At 41.6% G+C, this 13,505-nt stretch overlaps 1 protein-coding gene across 1 annotated transcript in view; it reads left to right on the forward strand.

Annotated features, from left to right (window-relative positions):
• Nucleotides 1–13,505, forward strand: part of LOC137254521 (exosome complex component RRP43-like) — an 89,140-nt gene that overhangs the window by 2,727 nt on the left and 72,908 nt on the right. The gene's annotated exons all lie outside the window — the stretch shown is intronic.

Below are 13,505 nucleotides of genomic sequence, written 5' to 3' on the forward strand. Positions count from 1 at the left end.
AACAAATACCCGCCCACCCAATGAACAATTCAAACGCAAACGGTTTTTATTTAAAAGTACCACCATGCGACACCGAAGTATTTCATGGTGGATACGAAGACTGGCCATCCTTTAGAGATATGTTCACGGAAGTCTATAAAAACCACCCTAAATTATCACCCGCTCAAAAACTATACCACCTACGCCTGAAAACAAAAGGACAAGCTGGGCTTATTGTAAAACAATACCCACTGAGCGATAATAATTTCGAGCTTGCCTGGGAAGCGCTCAGATCTAGGTACGAGAACAAAAGGATACTCGTCGACAACCAATTGAAGACGCTGTTCAACCTACCCACAATATTCGCAGAAAACGGAGAACAAATACAGAAGATGCAGACAACAATCAACAACTGCATGTCAACCCTTAACACCCAAGGAATCCCGACAACGGACTGGGACCCGATCCTCGTTTACCTCTGCTCATCCAAGCTGCCAAGTGAAAGCCTTTCACTATGGGAACAATCCCTCAGCTCCCGAAAAGAACTCCCACTTTGGGATGATATGAATAAATTTTTGACCAGTAGATACGAGGTAGTAGAGAGAATAAGTACCTATCGATCAGGCAAGGCGAAACCCCAGTTTTCGAGTTTTACACCACGAACGGTGAATCAAAACTCGACCCAATCTAACAATAATAGAACCCATGCATATCACACCGAGTTCAATAAAACGGCTTCGTGTAGATTATTCAACCAATACCACGCAGTCAAATCTTGCGTCAGGTTTAAGAATTTATCGGTATCAGACCGAATCAAATTTGTGAGAGAAAATAGTTACTATGAAAACTGTTTATCAACGTCACACCCCAAGAACGAATGTAAAAGTAGTTTCACGTGCGTTTATTGCCAAAAGCGTCATCATTCGCTACTGCATTTGCAGCCCAAACCCCAACAATCACAACCAAACCCCAGAGCTCAAAAGGCCCAAGCCGGCACCCCTAGGAGAACGGACGACGAGCGAGCCTCAACATCGAAAGCCGCCGCAAGAGCCACCTCCTCCCAACAGTCTCAAGACAAAAACCCGGTTTCTTCACTCTTCTCGAGTAATCATGGAACCACCCTATTACCCACAGCAATAGTATCAGTATACTTTGCTGGCGAATTTCATAAAATTCGTGCCCTAATAGACCAAGGTTCACAAAAAACTTTTGTATCATCCCGTATACAAAAGGTTCTTGGTCTACCCACAAAAGAGTCTCTCCACCAGATATCTGGAATGGGTGGAACGGTTGTGAAAAATGCCAATAAAGTCTGCCAGATAACATTCTGTTCAGCAGACTTAACCCAAATGATAGACGCACAAGCAATAATTTTGCCGAAGCTAACTAAGTTCTTGCCCACAGTCAGAGTTTCAAGCATCGATCTCGAAGAACTGTCCCATTTACCGTTAGCCGATCCACAGTATTCGATACCATCGAAAATCGATGTGGTAATCGGCAGCGATATCACCCCGCAAATCCTCACCGAGGGGCTACTCCGAAATGTGAGTGGAACATTACTTGCCCAAAACACAATATTCGGATGGATATTAAGCGGCCCTGTAGCTGAAAAGGTATCACTCATGTCACGGAATGCACCGATGACCCCATCAATCAACTTTTGAGACAATTTTGGGAACAGGAAGAAGTTCACCAAACCCAACAACGATCAGCAGATGATGAATACTGCGAAGCACTCTACCGGACAACCACAATTCGTGAGGAAGATGGACGCTACAGAGTCAAACTACCTTTCAAATCGGAATTTCCAGCCAATCTGGCACTCGGTCATTCACGACCCGCAGCCCAACAGCAGTATATCAGCATCGAACGAACCCTCGAAAGAAAACCCGAATTAAGAGACAAATATTTTGAAGTCCATGGATCACATGGAACCCGCCTCCCAACAAGAGATAATTAGAGATGGTAAATATCTATCATTTTATCTACCCCATCATGCTGTCATAAAACCCGACAGCAAAACCACAAAAGTGCGAGTCGTCTTCAACGCATCAAGAGTGTCGCATTCTGGCAACTCGTTGAACGACGTGCTTCATACAGGCCCCATTCTACAAAATTACTTAATGCTCGTCATACTTAAATGGCGACTTTATAAGTTTGTTTTCAACGGCGATATTGAGAAAATGTATCGCCAAATACTCATCCATGAAGAAGATAAAGATTTTCATCGAATCGTTTTTCGGAAACACCCAACTCTGCCGATACAAGATTTTCGACTAAAAACAGTCACCTTTGGTGTAAATTGCGCGCCATATTTGGCAATTCGAACCCTACACCAACTCGCCCACGACTGTCAAGATGAATATCCGCTCGCTAAAAATATTTTATTGAATGAAAATTATGTTGACGATATTTTGTCCGGCGGTCATAATATACAGTCAACTTTGAACTCTATGACTCAAGTTATCGAAGCCTTAAAATCGGCAGGGTTCCCTTTGAGTAAGATGTCGGCAAATCACCCTGAAATTTTAAAACCCGTTCCCGACCCTGATTTGCTAGACGTCGACTTCCTTAAATTCCATGATTCGAGTTCCACAAAAACCCTTAGAATTCAGTGGAACGCGCTAACCGACACCTTCACCTACACATATGATCCACCATCAGCAGAAAACACGACTACAAAAAGGCAGATTTTATCAGCAGTTGCAAAACTGTTTGACCCCGCAGGATGGCTTTCGCCAATAATGATTCTTGCAAAAATGTTGCTGCAACAACTCTGGATGGAAGGAACGGATTGGGACGAGGACGTGAAGCCCGGAGCTCTCGAAAAATGGACCTCAATTTATGAAAATTTACCTCATATCAGAGACATTAAAATCCCTAGGTGGGTACAGTATTCCCCCGATAAACTAATCCAGCTGCATGGATTCTCAGATGCTTCAGAAAAAGCATTTTGTGCCTGTATATATTTACGAGTACAAACCCATGAAAATAGTTTTTCATCCCATTTGCTAGCTGCTAAAAGCAAAGTAGCACCCCTCCAAACCGTGAGTCTTCCACGGTTGGAACTCTGTGGAGCAGTTTTACTCTCCAAGTTAGTGAAACAGCTGCGAAGTGAGCTGAATCTACCCCAACACGAACTCATTCTCTGGTGCGATTCTGCCATCGTGCTGGCATGGTTAGAAAAACCACCCCATACCTGGAAAACGTATGTCGCCAACAGAACCTCTGAAATTCTCAAGAACGTCGACAACGCCACTTGGAGGCACGTTTCCAGTAAGGATAACCCAGCGGATTTGGGCACTCGAGGCTGCAAGCCTCAGGATTTAGTCCAATGTCCATTATGGTTAGTCCAATGTCCATTTGGTGGATTGGCTTGTCAATCCAGCAAATTCATGGCCAAAGGATATATCTCACCACCCAACTCCCCCCGAGCAACGACATGTGGAAGTATTCCACACCCTGCAGGAAGAAAATATAGACATACTCGACCGTTTTTCGTCATTTTCTCGAGTGCTTAGAGTCGTGGCCTATATGTTGCGGTTTATCAAGAAAGCAAGGAAACTGAAAGTTCCAGCCACGCTCAACCTCACCCACGCCGAAGTGAATGATGCCAAAATCAAAATCATCATTCAAACTCAACCGAATCATTACGGAGACACGATAGAGCTGCTTCAAACGTCAGGACCCTTACCCAAAAAGAACACCCTACTGACATTAAACCCCATGCTAGATGACTCAGGAATCATGCGAGTTTCTGGAAGATTAGCATATGCCACCTATAGCTTTAATGAGCGGCACCCAATTATCATACCCGAAAACTCTCGATTTTGTTCTCTTCTGTTAGACTTCCTCCATTCGCACCTGCTGCACGCCGACAAACAGCTGATGATCCGAATGGTACAGCAACAGTACTACATTCCACGTTTGAAGCAAAAGGTCAAAAAGCTCGTCTTCCACTGCAAAACCTGCACCATCTATAAACAGCAGATGAAAACGCAGATAATGGCAGCCTTGCCACCCGAGAGGTCAACGTATTCCCTACCCTTTCATACAACAGGAATCGACTTTGCTGGACCATTTATGGTAAAAACTTCTCCCCTTCGCCGAGCTTCGTATGTCAAAGCTTACGTTTGTGTGTTCGTCTGTTTTTCCACAAAAGCTGTTCATTTAGAAGTGTGCTCTGATCTCACCACGAATGCCTTCAACGCAGCCTTTGCCCGATTTACTGGCCGCCGTGGCCTACCCCACCAGATAAATTCTGACAACGGAAAAACGTTCGTCGGCGCACAACGCGGATTACAAAGAGAATTCACCACATTCCTCAAGGAAGTCGCTACAGACGTCGCCGAAAAGTATGCAACTCACGGATTCTCATGGAAATTCATCCCACCATACGCTCCACACATGGGTGGGCTATGGGAAGCGGCCGTGAAAAGTTTCAAGATACATTTTACGAAAGTAGCAGGAAACCAGAAGTTCTCCTTCGAAGAGCTTACTACCCTCTTAGTACGCATAGAGGCGGTCCTCAACTCCCGACCGCTCTCCCCTATGTCCGAAGATCCAATGGATCCCCTAGTCCTAACCCCAGGGCATTTCCTACGTGGCGCGCCGCTCTTGTCGTTACCGGAGCCAACTGCAGAGCATCTCACCTTGGTCAACAAATGGCAGAAACTGAAAGTGCTTCACCACCAGTTCAGCACACGATGGAAGAACAAGTACCTCAAGGAGCTGCATAAGCGGTACAAATGGAAATGCCCTCAACGCAATATTCAAGTTGGAGATTTAGTCGTGGTAAAGGATGATTTACTACCCCCGAACGAATGGCGTTTGGGACGGGTAATCACTTTACACCCTGGATCGGATAACCATTTTCGAGTTGTGGAACTCAAAACACAAAACGGACTAATAACCCGAAATATTGCCAAACTGTGCGTGCTACCAACTGCCTAGCAGTGCCAACCCTACCTCTGGTACCCTCTGCTTCATGCCCCTAGCAATCTACATATAAGCTACCCTCCCCAACGTATTTTTCTAACCCATTTTTTGAGAAATACGTATTTTTTCTTTTCTTGTCTTTACAGGACCCGCAAATCTATGGGGACCCAGAAATGCCGGCTATGTGGGCAGCGACACGTGCTAAGGCAGTGCCGGGCGTTCCTCGCAATGAAGCCTGAGGAGCGCTACGAGTGCGCGAGGAACCACCGGTACTGCATCAACTGCCTGGCAGTGTCACACAGCACAGGGGCATGTGACCCCCCGTCCAGCTGCCGAAAATGTGCCCTCGGCCACCACACGCTGTTACACAGGGCTCGACGCCAGAGCAACAACGCGGGACGCCATGAACACAACCCTCAACGCCGAGACCGGGCAACCCCGCGAGCACGCGCACAAACCCGCCAGAGAGCAACACAAACCTGATCGGCTCGTCAAAAGGAGGAGAAGCTAAGGCAACTAGTAACCGAGGCCCGGGCGGCCTTGGACAGGGTTTACGCCGCCCTTAACCCATCAACTCGTCGGGCGGGGGGGAGCATGTTGAAGACATGATCCAATTTTCGGACTAAGTCCGCCCCCTCCGTCTGGCAACACCCGGCCAGTGCGGCCAAGCGCAGGCAGTGCAGCTCAGCTGTGGCTTGCCAACCACCACCGCGCTCACTCACAAATCAGTTTACTTAAAACTGCCCTCGATCTCGCCTCGTAAAAAATCTTCGCCGTGATCAAACGAATCGCCCGCCTGCCATAGCGCATTTTGTTTTTGAATAGTTTATTTCATTTTCAATTATTTAAACAACTTCATTTTTTTTTATAACCTGAAACTGTGAGTGAAACGAATAAATACCTATATACAAATTTTAAACATAAATAAAGTGCCTAATTGTTAATTACCCAACATACGAATCTAACTTTCTAAAGTGCCTAGTGCAGTTGTTTTATACACAAGTAAAACATCACTTTTAAATTTATAGGAAAATTAACGGAATCGTTTTACATGTTCAGGTAAAACGGGTACTTTTAAATTCATAGAACAATTAACGAAATCGTTTACATGTTCAGGTAAAACGTGACCTTTTAAATTTATGGTAAAATTAATGAAACCGTTTTACATGTTCAGGTAAAAGGTAAACTGTTTTGCATTTACCAGTAAGTGCTGGGTATTGTTTTTTTTTTTTTTTTTGCTTCTAAGTTAATTAAACCTATCTACTTAACTTTACGTTACGTCTACTTTTTTTTTTTTTTGCATGGTCTAATAAGTTAACTTTACTACAAATGGATGCAGCTTGGTCTCTTTAACTTAGGTCTATGCATGTATGAATGTATTACGTGTTAAGATTCTATACTAGGGTGATAGCCTTGAAGTTGAATATGTCTGTATATTAACAATATATGTTGTTGCAGAGTCAAAAAAAAAATTTTTAAAGAACAAGGTTGAGACTACAAATACGTATATTTAGTTCAGTATTGGAACGAACTCACCGCTTCAACCGCTGATATTCGTTGTCGCAATTGGGATGGCCGCAGGCCTGTGTTCGCTGCCCTGTGGTTGTTATTGTAGCTGGTATTGTTGTAGTCCGTACGGTCGTAGCTGATAGGGTTGCGCTAGCATTGTCATAGCCGGTATAGTTGTAGCTGATAAGGATGCGGCTAGTATTGTTGTAGCCGTTATGGTCGTAGCTGATAGGGTTGCGCTAGCATTGTCATAGCCGGTATAGTCGTAGCTGGTAAGGATGCGGCTAGTATTGTTGTAGCCGTTATGGTCGTAGCTGATAGGGTTGCGCTAATATTGTTGTCGGTGGTGCCCGTGATAATAGTAGGCGCCGTTGGTGGTGGTTGGCGCTTTGGGTCGAGGTAACCGAGTGAACCGGGTGGCGATAAAGCTTCGTGCTACCCTTTACGAGCCGGATGACTTGGCTCTTTGACGTTGATTTTATTACGCGGCAGCGTTCTGCTGGCCCTGGAGGCAGAGGTGGAGTCGGACACTTTTCCGCAGATGGTAGGGTTATTTGTAAACGTAGAGGAAGTGGTTTATCTCACTAGGTGTGACTGCGAACGCCGACCTACTTCAACTGGATCTTGTGTCCACGCAACACAACCGGTGCAAGGTGTATTACCACCCAAAATAGACGCGTGGAAACGAGATTTGTCGGAAAGAAAGGTTTCGGTGCTTTGCGCTATCGACTCTTTCCTAGTTTCTGGACAATCACCTGCTTACGCGCACAGCCGGCGAGGATGTTTTGTGATTAGTTGAGTATCGTAGGGGATGCGCAGTGAGCAATGAGGTTACCAAGCAGTAAGTTGAGTATCGTTGGGGATGCGAAGTGAGCAGTAAGGTTACTAAAGCAGTATATTGGCAGAACTTGACGCCTTTGCTGCTGAAGTTATGCCCCTAGATGTTATATATCCCGTTTGTATAATTGTAGGGTCGCCGAAATTTCGCTCACGCAATTTTTCACCCTTTTCTCTTTTTCTTCTTGCCGGAAACTCATGGCAATTTTCGCTAGTGATGGCCGGTCTGTTCTTTTCCTTGTTTTTCGATACTTTTTATCGCAACTTTCGCCCCATCACTAGGTGTGTTCGCGCGAATACGCTCCCAAGTGGACCGTAACCGTAGACCGTAGCAGCAGACCCTAACAGAATTATAGTTAACATCATGTAGTGGATAGAGGTAATCTTAGGCAAGGTGCACACGAGGCTACGCGTACAAGATATTTCATATAGCTACAATTCCTCTACGCCTCAAGATCTGCACACGAAGCTACTTTCGAGCGTCGCTACAAAAAGCAAACAATTATTGAAAAAAAATAAAAAATTAAATTTCTTCAGCTATATCCGTCCCCCAAACCAAGGGAAAATAGGTGTTAAATGTTGTTTACATTCCCGTGCCTTTGTAAATTATGATTTCTAGTTTTCAACACTTTTTAGCCTTTTAAACGCTTCAACAATGTATAACCAAGCTGTTGTGGTGTTTAATACTCTTTCTCGCTTTGGTAATATACCTTTCACGCACTTTTGCTAGTAACTTTTACACTAAAGTAACATTTTTTAACTAATTACACAAATTTGCATACAAAAAATGTAAACAAACATCTTGTTCTTCCTTTTTTTCAAGCGTACGTACGGTCAGCGACCAACATTGCTGTGCGCTTAGCTACCCGAAAATTTCATTATTTGTCGCTTTCATGCAGCTGACGCCTCGTATGCAGCTCTCCATTCAAATACATGCGTTCGGCATCAAAGCGTACAAATGTCCCCTGCAGTGTCTATGACGCGTAGCCTCGTGTGCACCTTGCCTTAACATGTCTGACGTTTCAGGTTTTGTGATCAAAATCGACTGGTTTCATCGGGACTTCATATTTACAAAACCTGTTTTTAGTGATAACTTGTGAATGGGAAATAATAGTTACATTTCGCCTTCGAACTAAATATATTTACACTAAAACAAGTGATTTTGTCTCTTTTCCAAAAGTTTTTGAACGCATTTCTACAGTTGTAGGTCAAACTAAACCCTACAAGAAACGCTGATAGTTTTACTAATACTCTCACACTTGTAATTGACAATGCTGATCCTGCGATGACGTAAACATTGATACTAAAATTTCTGTATGTTCCTTTGTTCGCTCACGCATGTCCGCATGTACCCAACGACAGCCTATAATCATGAAAAAGGACTCAAACTGGGAAAGCTTCGGACACCTGGTACAGAACAAAAGAACATACAGCAGATACCATTATGCATGTGAGACAGATATATAATTCTCAACGGAATTTTATGTATGCGAGAACAGTTTATCCGATTTAATCATGTTGTCACTACTGACTGTCATATGACAATCAAATGATTATCAAGGTTGTTTTGTTATTTTTTAAATTCCGCCATTTTCAACCGACGAAACCCATATAAAAAATAAGTTTAAGAAATGAAAAAAAGATCATTTCAAAGCTCCATGCTAAAAGAAAAAAAATCTAAAATAATATTAAAAAATACCAAAAGCTGTCGGAATGTGTGGGGCGCAATCAAAAAATTTATACGCGAAAAATAATAGTGGTTAGTGGTGATTCATTTTTAAATATGTTTCCGCATGAGGAAAGCGCTCTTCTGTTGTTTTGTAGTTTTCTGAATTTAAATTGAACATTCTGAATTCGAATTCTTATAAAAATTTTTATGGTTTCGCATTATCGGTGGAAGCAGTAAGGAAGGCGGTCGGCATGATGTGGTGGTGCACAGTGGCTAGTCATTGTCGGCTGGGGCGGGTCCTTGCCAACCTTACTGTTCCTGCGCCATAAACAGAGAAAAGTTCCTATCATGCCTATTCAAAAACTCAACTGTCAAATTTAAAAAAAAAACCGACAGAAGCGCGGAGACCGACTCAAAACGCTTATAATTCAAAATAAAACAACATCCGGCAGAACCGGATGTCACGGACAGACCGTTGACATTCAAAGATTTAAATTCAAATTCAAAAAAGAAACTAAACGCAACAAAAATTACCGAACCGGACATGACCGGTTACCAAACGATGAAAATCAAAGAGAAAAAAAAATGCTGAAATTAAAATAAAAGAACCAAAAGGAAAATAAACATAAAGGGCCGAATATATAAAGGGGCGCCGCGGGTGTTGTTGCGACGCCCGGTGCATGACCCACCCTCAAAATCGATGGCCACCGACGCACCTAAATTTCGGTGGCCCCTTACCTGATTTACCTAAGTGCCTTCTAAATAAATGTAGACGCCAGCATTCCCATTCTAATTACAAGTTTATTCAGATATCATTATTACTAAAGTATGTATGCTATGAAAGAAATATTTAAAGCTATACCTATATTTATGTCACCTCCTTTTTTTGACAAGGGTTATAAGCGCTTGGTGCAAAAAAAATTGTAAATAAATGTGCTTATGAATAGTAGATAGATTACATACAAAGTAGAAATTTGGTTAAATGCCCTTTCTCTTTTCATTCACAAACCTATCTTAGGGCTGTACAGTTTGGATACAACTTCCGATAATTGGGGCCCCCTTACAAAATTAATATGTTGCTGTAGTCGACTTATTTTGAGTTTAACAAAACATCAATTCGGTATAACACATAGTATGATGACACTAATATGTACTATGTACTAAGAAAATTGTTATAAACGCAACTAAGACTAAATTTGGGGTAAATCATACTCCTCGAAGAAATTGTTTCACATGTTCAAGTAAAACGTGAACTTTTAAAATTCACAGAAAAATTAACGAAATCATTTACATGTTCAAGTGAAACGTGAACTTTTAAATTCATAGAAAAATTAACGAAATCATTTACCTGTTCAGGTAGAACGTGAACTTTTAAATTTATGGTAAAATTTACGAAATCGTTTTACATGTTCAGGTAAAACGTGAATTTTTAAATTTATAGTAAAACTAACGACATCGTTTTACCTGTTCAGGCAAAAGTGAACTTTTAAATTAATAGTGAAATTAATGAAATCGTTTTACTTGTTCAGGTGAAACGAAAACGGTTTTGCATGTACCAGTCAGTGCTGGTATTGCTTTGTGTTTAGCTCAACTCAGTCAAATATAAAATAAAATTAAAATAATAAAATGAAAGAACAAAGAAAATAATTCAGATTTGAAAGGTTTCATGTATGTATATAATAATATTACTTTAATATGTATAAATTTATTTTTGACATAAATTCATGTAGAATGAAGCAATTTAAGTTCCACTGCAAATTTTATGATTTGTAAGTTAAACCCGACAATGCATTCACTTCTTGAGTTGAGGTTGATAATGAAAAAAAAAGCAATAAAGTAGATGCCATATTAATTATTCACAATTTACACGGGCATGCTGCAGTTAGTAAGATGGCAGTAAGCAATAAAAATTTGCATGTACTGTAACTTACATTATCACTAAATTTAACAGTTTACTGATAAAGATTATAGAAATAGTATATATATATTTTTTTGTTGATAATGTCAGTTAATCTGCATTACTCGTTAATTACATCCCTTAATATAAATTTAATGCGTTTTAACTGATAATGCAATTGAACTTTAATTACCAATAAAACTTTATTCCTTACAGAAACAATATCAACACCTTTTGCTCATTCCAAAAACATATCCACAACAATTGTATTAATTAAAAGGTAATAGTAAAATTTTACTGTAACGCAAAGCAACTTTTAATACCTGAAACTTTTTTTTTGTTTCACGGGCAGTACAAATTGCCTACCTATGACCATTAAGATATGTTTTGTTTTTTTTTTTTCTTCTTTTTTTTTATGCTTCTAAGTTGATTAAACCTCCTTACTTCACTTTACATTACGTCTACTTTTTTTTTTTGCATGGTATAATACGTTAACTTTACTACAAGTGGATGCAGCCCGCTAAAGAACAAGGTTGAGGCTACACATACATATATTTAGTTCAGTATTGGAACGAACTCACCACTTTAACCGCTGATATTCGTTGTCGCAATTGGCCTGGCCGCAGGCCTATGTTCGCTGCCCTGTGGTTGTCATTGTAGCCCGTATGGTCGTAGCTGATAAAGATGCGGCTAGTATTGTTGTAGCCGTTATGGTCGTAGCTGATAAAGATGCGGCTAGTATTGTTGTAGCCGTTATAGTCGTAGCGGATAGGGTTGCGCTAGTATTGTTATAGCCGGTATGGACGTAGCTGATAAAGATGCGGCTAGTATTGTTGTCGGTGGTACCGCCTGTTGTAGGTGTTAACATTAGTGGCCGCAGGCCTATGTTCACTGCCCCGCTGTGTGCGTAGCAGCTGGTGGTGGCGGTACGTCTGGTGGTTGTTGCGCTCGTGGTTGGCGCTAATGGAAGGGTTGGGGGAGTTACTACTGTGATGCCCGTGATAATAGTAGGCGCCGTTGGTGGTGGTGGGCGCTTTGGATCGAGGTAACCGGGTGGCGATAAAGCTTCGCACTACCATGTATGAGCCGGATGACTTGGCTCTTTGACGTTGATTGTATTACGCGGCAGCGTACTGGTGGCCCTGGAGGCGGAGGTGGTGTCGGACGCTTTTCCGCAGGTGGTAGTGTTCTTCGTAAACGTAGAGGAAGAGGTTTATCTCACTAAGTGTGACTGCGAACGCCGACCTACTTCAACTGGAACTTGTGTCCACACAACACAATCGGTGCAGAGTTTATTACCACCCAAAATAGACGCACAGAAACGAGATTTGTCGGAAAGAACGGTTTCGGTGCTTTGCGCTATCGACTCTTTCCTAGTTCCTGGACAATTACTTGCGTATGTTCACAGCCGGCGAGGATGTTTTGTGATCACCAAAATTTTTCCACCCTTCCACTTTTTTATCTTGGCGGAAACTCATGGCAATTTTCGCTAGTGATCGCCCATCTGTCTTTTTCCTTGTTTTTCGATAATTTTTATCGCAACTTTCGCCACATCACTAGGTGTGTTCGCGCGAATACGCTCCCAAGTGGATCGTAGCCGTAGACCGTAGCAGCAGACCGTAACAAACTATTTATTTTAAACAAATAAAAAACACGTATGCTTTTATCACGTAATGAAATAAAGTAAATAAAAAGCAAACAGTATTGTTTCATTTTTGGCGGAATATAACAATGGTCATTTATGATAGTATAACAGTCAAACCTGATATCTACAGTAAACTATCATTTATGACACTTTTTGATAGTTAGAGTGTCAGCACTGATCCAGGAAAAGGAATGAGAGTGAGCAGTACGGCTATATACTTAATCAGTAGGCCATGTTGGTGTATAAGGAGACAAAAACTCACACGTACACAGTTGTTTACATCACATTTGCGCAAGTCCCCTTAAGTTTGTGATAGAAAGTTTGTATGAGGCGCTGATCGTTAGGTTGACATTGCTGACAATCAGATGATAGTCAGTATTCTTGTAGGGAAAGTTTGCCGAAATTTATGGCCCGTTTTTCGTTTGAGCTGCCCTACAAGAAACGCTGATAATTTTACTAATACACTCACACTTGTAATTGACAATGCTGATCCTGCGATGACGTAAACATTGATACTCAAATTTATGTATGTTCCTTTGATCGCTCGCGCATGTCCGCATGTTCCCAACGACAGCCTATAATCATGAAAAAGGACTCAAACTGGGAAAGCTTCGGACACCTGGTACAGAACAAAAGAACATACAGCAGATACCAGTATGCATGTGAGACAGATACATAATTCTCAACGGAATTTTATGTATGCGAGAACAGTTTATCCGATTTAATCATGTTGTCACTACTGACTGTCATATGACAATCAAATGATTATCACGGTTGTTTTGTTATTTTTTAATTCCGCCATTTTCAACCGACGAAAACCATATAAAAAATAAGTTTAAAAAATGAAAAAGAGAGCATTTCAAAGCTCCATGCTAAAAGAACAAAATCGAAAATAATATTAAAAAATACCAAAAGCTGTCGGAATGTATGGGGCGCACTCAAAAAATTGTAACGCGAAAAATAATAGTGGTTAGTGGTGATTAATTTTTAAATGTGTTTCCGCATGAGGAAAGCGCTCTTCTGTTGTTTTG

This window comes from Eurosta solidaginis, chromosome 5 (genome assembly GCF_040869045.1).
Source record: "Eurosta solidaginis isolate ZX-2024a chromosome 5, ASM4086904v1, whole genome shotgun sequence".
Taxonomy (NCBI): domain Eukaryota; kingdom Metazoa; phylum Arthropoda; class Insecta; order Diptera; family Tephritidae; genus Eurosta; species Eurosta solidaginis.